This window comes from Sarcophilus harrisii, chromosome 5 (assembly GCF_902635505.1).
Source record: "Sarcophilus harrisii chromosome 5, mSarHar1.11, whole genome shotgun sequence".
Classification (NCBI taxonomy): domain Eukaryota; kingdom Metazoa; phylum Chordata; class Mammalia; order Dasyuromorphia; family Dasyuridae; genus Sarcophilus; species Sarcophilus harrisii.
In genome coordinates, this window is record NC_045430.1 from 18658184 (window position 1) to 18666646 (window position 8463).

Sequence of the window (8463 nt, forward strand, 5' to 3'; positions counted from 1 at the left end):
GGAGAGAGAAAAATTTGGAAGACAAGATTTTGAAAAAAAGTTACTCTAGAAAACAAACTAAAAAGATCACAGTCTGAACCCCTTCTTCAATCATGACCAATTCTTTGTGAGCCCGTTTGGGATCATCTTGGCAGAGATGCTGGGATTTGCCTGTTTACTTCTCCAGCTCATTTTGTAGATGAGGAAAATGAGATTAGTGACTTTCCTCAATGTCTCTAGGCTTTGGCTCTGACCACTGCACCGCTTAACTGCCCAGAAGGGACTTTGGAAGTCATCAAAGCTAACTTTTTAAACTGAAGCCCTGAGAGTTGAAATTATTTCCCTGCCCAAAGTCCAGTTTCGAACTCGCTTCCGCACGTTTCAAATATCAGTTGATGATGATTACAAATAAACAACTTTGTTAGGAAGAAGATTAAACAGGGTGGGCATAATCATAATGCCCGTCCGAAAAACTGGAAACTGAATGGATGTCCACGTTGAAATGGCTGAATAAATTTGGGTATAGAATATTAGGAATATTACTGTTCTGAAGAAAGAAAAGGATGATTTCAGAAAGGTGAGAGATTTACACGAACTGATGCTGAGGAAATGAGAGGAACCAGGAGATCATCATATACTTCAACAAATTTTATGATGACCAGTTCTGTGGACCTGCCATCCTCAGAAGAGATCAACCAAATCATTTCCAATGGACAGTAAGAACTGAACAAGCACGCCCAGAGAAAGAATTGAGATGACTAAAAAATTAATGAATTTAATTTTATATTTATGCCCCTGCATTTTTGATTTCCTTCCAAATAATTGTAAATATTTCAGATCTGATTCTTTTTTCACAAAATAACGTTTTGGTCATGAATACTTATTTTGTATCTAATTTATATTTTAATATATTTAAACACGGTCATCCTGCCATCTAGGGAGGGGGGGGGAGAGGTGAAAACTGAACAAGAGGTTTGGCAATTGTTAATGCTGTAAAGTTACCCATGCATATATCCTGTAAATAAAAGGCTATTAAATAAAAAAATAAAAATAAAAAAAAGTAATTATTTAAAAAAAAAAATAAACTGAAGCCCTGAGAGTTGAAATTATTTCCCTGCCCAAAGTCCGTTTTAACTCCCTTGAGTTTAAATACGTTGATGATGATTAAAAATAAACAACTTTGTTAGGAAGAAGATTAAACAGGGTGGGCATAGTCATAATGCCCATCACCAGAGAAAAGGGTGATCTCAAAGCATCCTTCTGTGCTTGGAGACTGGAAGTTTAGAAATCCTATGGGGGAATCGTTGAACACAGAGGAGGAGCGCCACCTGCTGTACCTAGACCTATGTTGCAGTCCTAAATTGTTTCTGAAACCTTAAAAAAGGGAAAAGCACCTACTATGTGCCGGGCACAGTGCTAAGACCAAGGTTCACAAAGAAAAACAAAAAGACAATATTTGTCCTCCGGGAGCTCACAGGATAACAAATATATTATTTTTTAATAACATTATACATTTATATTTTTATAACATTTATATATATATAAATATTAAAAAATATAAAAATATATATATATAAATATAACATTTATAACAGTATAATATTAATATGTTAATGACTATGTACAAACAAGATAAAAGGGGAGAAATTGAAGGTATTCAGTTTAGGGGAAACTCAAGACTTCAGGGGGATGAGGAAAGGGGATTTTAGTTGAGAGCAGAAGAAAGCCAGGGAAATGGGAAGTTGGAAATGAGGATGGAGAGCGTTCCAGGCTTGGGGAGAAACCATTAAAACAGCGTGAGTCAGGAGACGGAGGGGCTTGTGGGTGGAACAGCCAGGATACTAGTATCAGTGGCTTATGGAAAAGGGAATAAGGTGGAAGAAGCCTGGAAAGGCAGGAGGGGTCATGTTGGGCTTTGAATAACGAGCTAAGGATTTTATGTTGGATCCTGGAGACGATAGGGAGCCACTGCAAGCTCAGTGAATAGGGAAGTGATGTGATCTGACCCATGCCTTAGGAAGTGAGCAGAGCTTTGGATCAGGGCCAGGAAACGTGGAATTTTTTTAAATGCCTGAAATAGAAATCCATGGTTTTATTTTGTATTCTCTCTATGTTCTGCTGTGTACATGGCATTTTTTCTCATTTTGTATTTGTTTAAAATCAATACTTTTTTTTAAAGTTAAAAAAAAAGAAACATGGAGTTTTGGTATTGAGGCTATTCTCTATCAGAAGAAATTCACTTTTACCCCTGGTTCTCAGTTACCTCCTGTTTTCAGTGAAGGGTTAGGCTGGGTATTATCCAAAGACCCTTCCAGCCCTAAAAGTCGACTATTAGTTTGTTTTCCCCATGATCTGGGTTCAACTCCTGTCTGTGCCACTTACGTTAGCATAGGAATGGGAGCCGGATGGAGCCTTAGAGATGTTTCAGTCCAACCCTCTAATTAAAAAAGAAATAAAGTATTGATACGTTTTATTTTTTTTTACGACCTTCATTTCCAAGTATATCCTGCAGGGGGCAGGTTGGCACAGTGGTAAGAGAATTATATGGGGACTGGGAGGACTGAGTTTGAATTTAAGCTGTGCTTCCTGGGTGACCTTGGGAAGGCCTTTCCCTTTCTGGGTCTCAATCTGCCCCTCTGTTAAAGGGGAGAGCCGGACAAGACCACTGGAAAGCTTCAGCCCCAAATCTAGGCTCTGTGATTGTCATTTCCATGGGCCCCCGTTTCCTTATCTGTAAATAAGGGGTTGGCGCTTGCCAGAGAGTCTTCTGGGTTTAAAGTCCAGAAGAAGACACACATTTCTGGCCATGGCCAATTTGTGTTGGACCATGCGTGTTTGTGTCGAAGGTTGTTCCTGAAAACTGTTCAATGAGGGGTGGAGTAGGAGGGAGAGAGAGCACGATTTCTTTAGAATGAGGGAGGTTGCATCAGATGGCCTCTAATCTAGCATACTGTGATCCTAAATCACCTCACCTTTCCGGGTCTCGGTTTCCTCAATCTGTAAACTAAGGGAGTTCTACTTTTTAACCACCAAGGTCCCTTTTAGCTCTTACTTGTGATCCTATGAACCCGTCACTTGCCTCAGTTTCCCCATTTGTAAAATAAAAGGTTTTGCCTAAATGACCTCTAAGGTCCCTTTCAGCCCTCAACCTGTGAACTTCTTTGATTTCCTCAGGGCTCAGACAAAGCAACTTCGGTGACTTCTGCCTTCACAGACCCACAGACCTTGTTTACATAGTACCTGATGTCACAGTCTTTCCAGGTTTATATATGTCTTCATCCCCCTATCCCAGAACTCCAACCTGTGGCAGACACTCACTAAATATTTGTTGGTTGATAGCTGACCTACAGGAAGAAAGGGGCCTGAGGGAGCATCATGGGAAAGGGGATCTTGCTGACATCTCCAACCAGAACACTGTTAGCTATGATAGGAGGCTCCCCTGGGAAACTCCCCTTGTGCTCCAAGTGCTGAAGATCCACACACTGTGAAAAGTTGGCTTACTTAAACTGATCCCCCAACAGCCAAGGAAGAGACATCCCCGTGTCATGTAGAGGGACAGAAGGACCCCCCTGGCCTCCATGGGCACATACACGATTGTGCCATCCATATTGATGTTTCTTACCTGGTTCTCTGGACATTCTGGCCTCGTGTATGACAACAGGGAAGTGAGTGAGGGGGGGTTGGAGGCTGTGGGGTCTACACCAGCATTCCAGTTTGAAGCTAAGACAGAACATCACCTCAAAGGGCCAACAGGGTCATGGGCAGCTGGAAGGACAAATAAAAGCCATTTCCTATTTATTTGCTGGATTTCGTGCGTAAAGAGAAAAACAAATTACTCATAGCTCCTGGAAATATTTATCGGGGATGGACAGGGTGGTGGTTGGATATAGAAATGTAATGAAATCAGCTGGTAGCGTCTCTGAGGACAACAGAAGCTGATTGGGTTAGCTTCTGGGTCTACTACATACACTGACTTCTGGGACAAAAGGGCAATTCCAGATATGTCCTAGAAGGGAAAAGGAGAAAATGGCCTCGTTAGAGAGTGGGCCTAAGAATCGGGCATTGAAGGACCCCTTCTTGAAGCATTCGGGCTATGTGACCTTTCCTTAGGCCGCTTGCCCCTCAGGGCCTAGGACAACTGTTTAAAAATATAAACTGCAAGGCAGGTACCTACCTGCTTTGATGGATAGAGTTTTCTTATCAAGAGTTTCTTATACTAAAGAAATCACGGGTCCAGTCATATTTCAGTAGTGTCCAACTTTTCAAGACCTCATCTGTATTTTTCTTGGCACATATACTGGAGTGGTTGGCCATTGCCTTTTCTAGCTCATTTGACAGATGAGGAAACTGAGGTAAACAGGCTGAAGTGACTTGCCCAGGATCATACAGCTAGTAAATTCAGATTTGAACTCAGAAACATGAATCTTCCTGATTCTGGACACTGTATTCCATCTACTGTGCACCTAGCTGAACCCATTCTACCACATCCCTTGCTTCCCCCCCCCCCCCCCGCCAAAACAAAGAAAAGTTATTCAATCCCCATGGTGTATGTTTGCCTCAGTCAGGGGTTCTTAACATGGGAGCTGCAAATTACCAAAGATTCTCTAAATAGGGGGATCCAGGGAGAGTCCGAGAACTTAGATGGGAAAAAATTACATCTTTGTAAAAAAAAAAAAAACTTTGGTTTCTTTTATAAACCTATGGATTCTGTGCCTTTAACGACATTATTCTGAGAAAGGGCCGATATTTTCACCCACCTGCCCAATGGATGCATGACACAGAAAAAAAGGATAGAAATCCCTGATCTAGGTCAAGTAACAAATCCAGATATTTGGGCCACTATCCATCAGGCAACACTGCCTATGTACCACCCCATTCCTAACCCCTTTAAAGTGTAAAGAAAGAGGATATTTGATTCACTGCATTTTTATTAACACAATTAGGTAGCATAGTGGTTAGAATGCCAGGTCTGGAATTAGGAAGACTTGAGTTCTTAAGTGGCCTTACTAGCTGTGCAACCCTGGATGAATTACTTAATCTTGTTTGCCTCAGTTTCCTCATCTAAAATGAGCTGAAAAAGAAAATGGCAAACTCTGCTCCCTCTGCCAAGAAAACCCCAAATGGAGTCATGAAGAGTTGGACATGGCTCAACACCAATGTCCTTTTTAACCCTTTATTGGAACTTGTTCCCCTTCATTTCCATCTGGTGCAATCCTCTCCTCCTTCCAGCTTTAGCTCAGAAATCACTTCTTCCTCCTGATATCTGAAGACAAATTCTCAGAATTTCCCAGAGCACTTTGGACTCTTCTTTCATCAATCTCCTACACAAGCTGCTTGTTGTATTCATGGCAGCATGGAAGGGTGGGGTTGGGAGACGTGGATTTGTATCCCCTTCTCTTCCACTTAATAACTGTATGACTTTGAGTAATTCTCCCTTTTTGCCAAATAATGAGTCTGAATGTTAAAGTCAAATCAAAATGGATCTGATGATCCTACCCAATTAGACTGTATGTAAACTTCCCAGGAAGCAACTGTGCCGGCTTTCCATCACCATGTCCTTAACATAGGAGCCTGCATCCAGCAAGTGTTTAATAAATGGGGATTGCATTGTTGACCTGACCAGATAAAATGGAAGCTCCTAAGGGACAGAGGTTCTTTTATTCTTTGTATTTGTGTTCTCAGGGTCAGGGCAGAATGGGGGCTTAATAAATACCTGTGGATTGATTGATTGCAGAACTGAATTGACTCAACAGGTTTGGTTAGTTGCTGAGAATCAAGAATTAGGCCTTTGGCTATGGCCTCACCCAAATGAAAACAAAACCGCCTCCCCAAAGTCTAATGTTCCTTCTCCACCCATCCCTAGTCCTGCCAGGGATTCATGTTGTTGCCATAGCAACAACGTGTATTTTCAATGGATGTAAAATACCTGGAGATAAGTAGCAGCGCCCAGGTAGACTGGGCGTATTTCTTGTCCTTGTTAATTTTTTTTTTTGGGGGGGGTAACTGGACTGAACCCTAAACTCCTCACATTCATGCCCAAACATCTCCCGACTGATTCCACAGACAATCAGTAGAATCACATTTTAATGCATTGACTAATAAAAGTTTATACTCTAATATTGCTCCCAAGAATAAACAATTTCCAGGAAATGTGGCTGTCCATGAAAATTTTCAGCTACGATATGACTATGATATATCAGAGAAGCTTGGGTTTTAAAGATTTTCTCCTTTAAGGAATTATATTCAGAATTCATGCAAGCATAATTCATAGCAATAATGGTCAGGAAAAATCAGCATTATTTATGATTGCTTCTAGAAACACAAAGCTATTGGGAGATAGACACTGGATTTTTTTTTCCTCCTTCTCTCTCTCCATCAGTTTCCAAAGGTCAGGATTGGGAGGTCAGGTCTAAGAGCGGGGGATGAAGGATGTTCACTCCACCATGTGGCCCACTTTTTATTTTAGACCTTCCTTGTCATCCAGATATGCAGGAAGAGGATCCTACCGATTTGGACCGAAAATGGGCAGGCAGCCTTCTCTCCTCTCCATAGTACGTCTTGATGCCTGCTACCTTTTCTCTTCTGATCCTGAGGCTCAAATTTAGAGGGAAGGATCACCCACAGACTGGTGGCAGATAGAAAGACCTGCTTCCTTTTTTCTAGCTTCTTTGATGCCAGCCAGAAGGGAAAACAAAGGGAGGGGAGGGCAGGGAGCAGGAAGGCCAGTTCCTAGCGGCTTCAAAAGGGAGGATGCGTTCAAGAGAATTTGACTCAGTGCTTCTGAGTTCCACTAAAGAAAATAAAACAAACAATCCAGATTTTGTGAATCCAGATTTGTCAGGCTGCTCATGTCAGCGGTGGGGAATGTTGGAAGCATCACATGTTCCTGGTGCATCGACATGGCCACTGAATAACATCAGAGCTGTTATCTATCAGAGCTTCATTGCTGGGGATAAAACCATGGCCCCCAGAGGTATCCCTGAGTAGCCAAGCCCAACTCTGTGGGGCAGCTGGAGCCCATCCATTGCTCTCCCTCGCTCCTGTATTCTGAAAATGCACAGCAGAGACCTTCAGGGTTGAGTTTTATAGCAAACTTCTTGCTTAAAATCTCAGTCACAGCCTCAGAGTTGAAAGAGACTTAGAGGCTGTTTGTTCATTATATAGATGAGAAAACTGAGACCCAGAAAAGGCTTAAGGCTCTATAGCTGGGAGGGCCCTCCAGTCCAATTCCCTCATTTAATAGAGAAGGAAAGGTAAAATACACAAGATAAGCATCTCTTATTGCAATCATGGTTCAATACAAGGTAAACATTGTTATCAGTTCCATTTTAGAGTGTAAGCTTCTCACAGGCAGGGTCTTGGAACTCCTCAGTGGAGACGATTTTTGCATATTATAGGTCCTTAAATAAATGATGGTTTGGGGCAGCTGGGTAGTGCAGTGGATAGAGCACTAGCCCAGAAGTCAGGAAGACCTGAATTCAAATCTGACCTCATAGCCGTGTGACCCTGGGCAAGTCACTTAACCCAATTGCCTCAGGATGAAAATACATAATGGTTCAATGAAAGTAAATGCAATTCTGTAGCATGTTTTCTCCCCATCATAGAAAACTACCCTCAACAAGACCCAGATTGTCACACAAAGACAAATGGAGAATGGAGATTGTCCCCAAATGAAACAACACAATGAAACAGTGAAACAGATCTTTCTGGCAATGTTGGGCTGTATATTTCTTGGTTTTGAATCCCTATACCTTGGTACAGCCCCTGGGACATGGTTAGGGATGAATAAATGTTTGTTAATTGAAGAACCTATTGCCAATCACATCCTCTCCCTCCATAGAATATTAACTCCTTGAGGGCAGGGACTGCTTCACTTGTGTTTCTGTATCCCCAGTGCTCTAGAGGGTGTATGTCCATATAGTAAGTACTTAAGAAATAGATGATATTGTAAACAATAATCATTGTAAACGATATTTCTGTGAACAATAAGTAATAATTGCAAATGATATTTATTATAAATAATAAATAATAGTGGTAAACAGTATTTATCGTAAACAACAAATATCTTTGCTATTGTAAGCAATGAATAATAATGGTAAACAATATTTATTACAAACAACAAATAAATATACTATTGTAAATAATAAAGAATAGCTGTAAACAATATTTATTGTAAATCATAACATAGAGGTAATAATTGATGGTGGATTGAAATGAAAACACTGTCTCCTATTTCACTTATTACTTTCAGCTAAGTGGTGCAATGAATAGGGCACTGAGCCTGGAGTCGGGAAGATTTCAACAGGTACTTATTAGCTATGTGACCCTGAGTCCTTTCATCCTGTTTGCCTCAGTTTCCTTATCTGTCAAATGAGCCGGAGAAAGAAATGGCAAACTACTCCAGTATCTTTACCAAGAAAACCTGAACAACAAGATTTGTATCTGTCCAACACAATGCATGGTATGCAGCAGGTGCTTAATAAA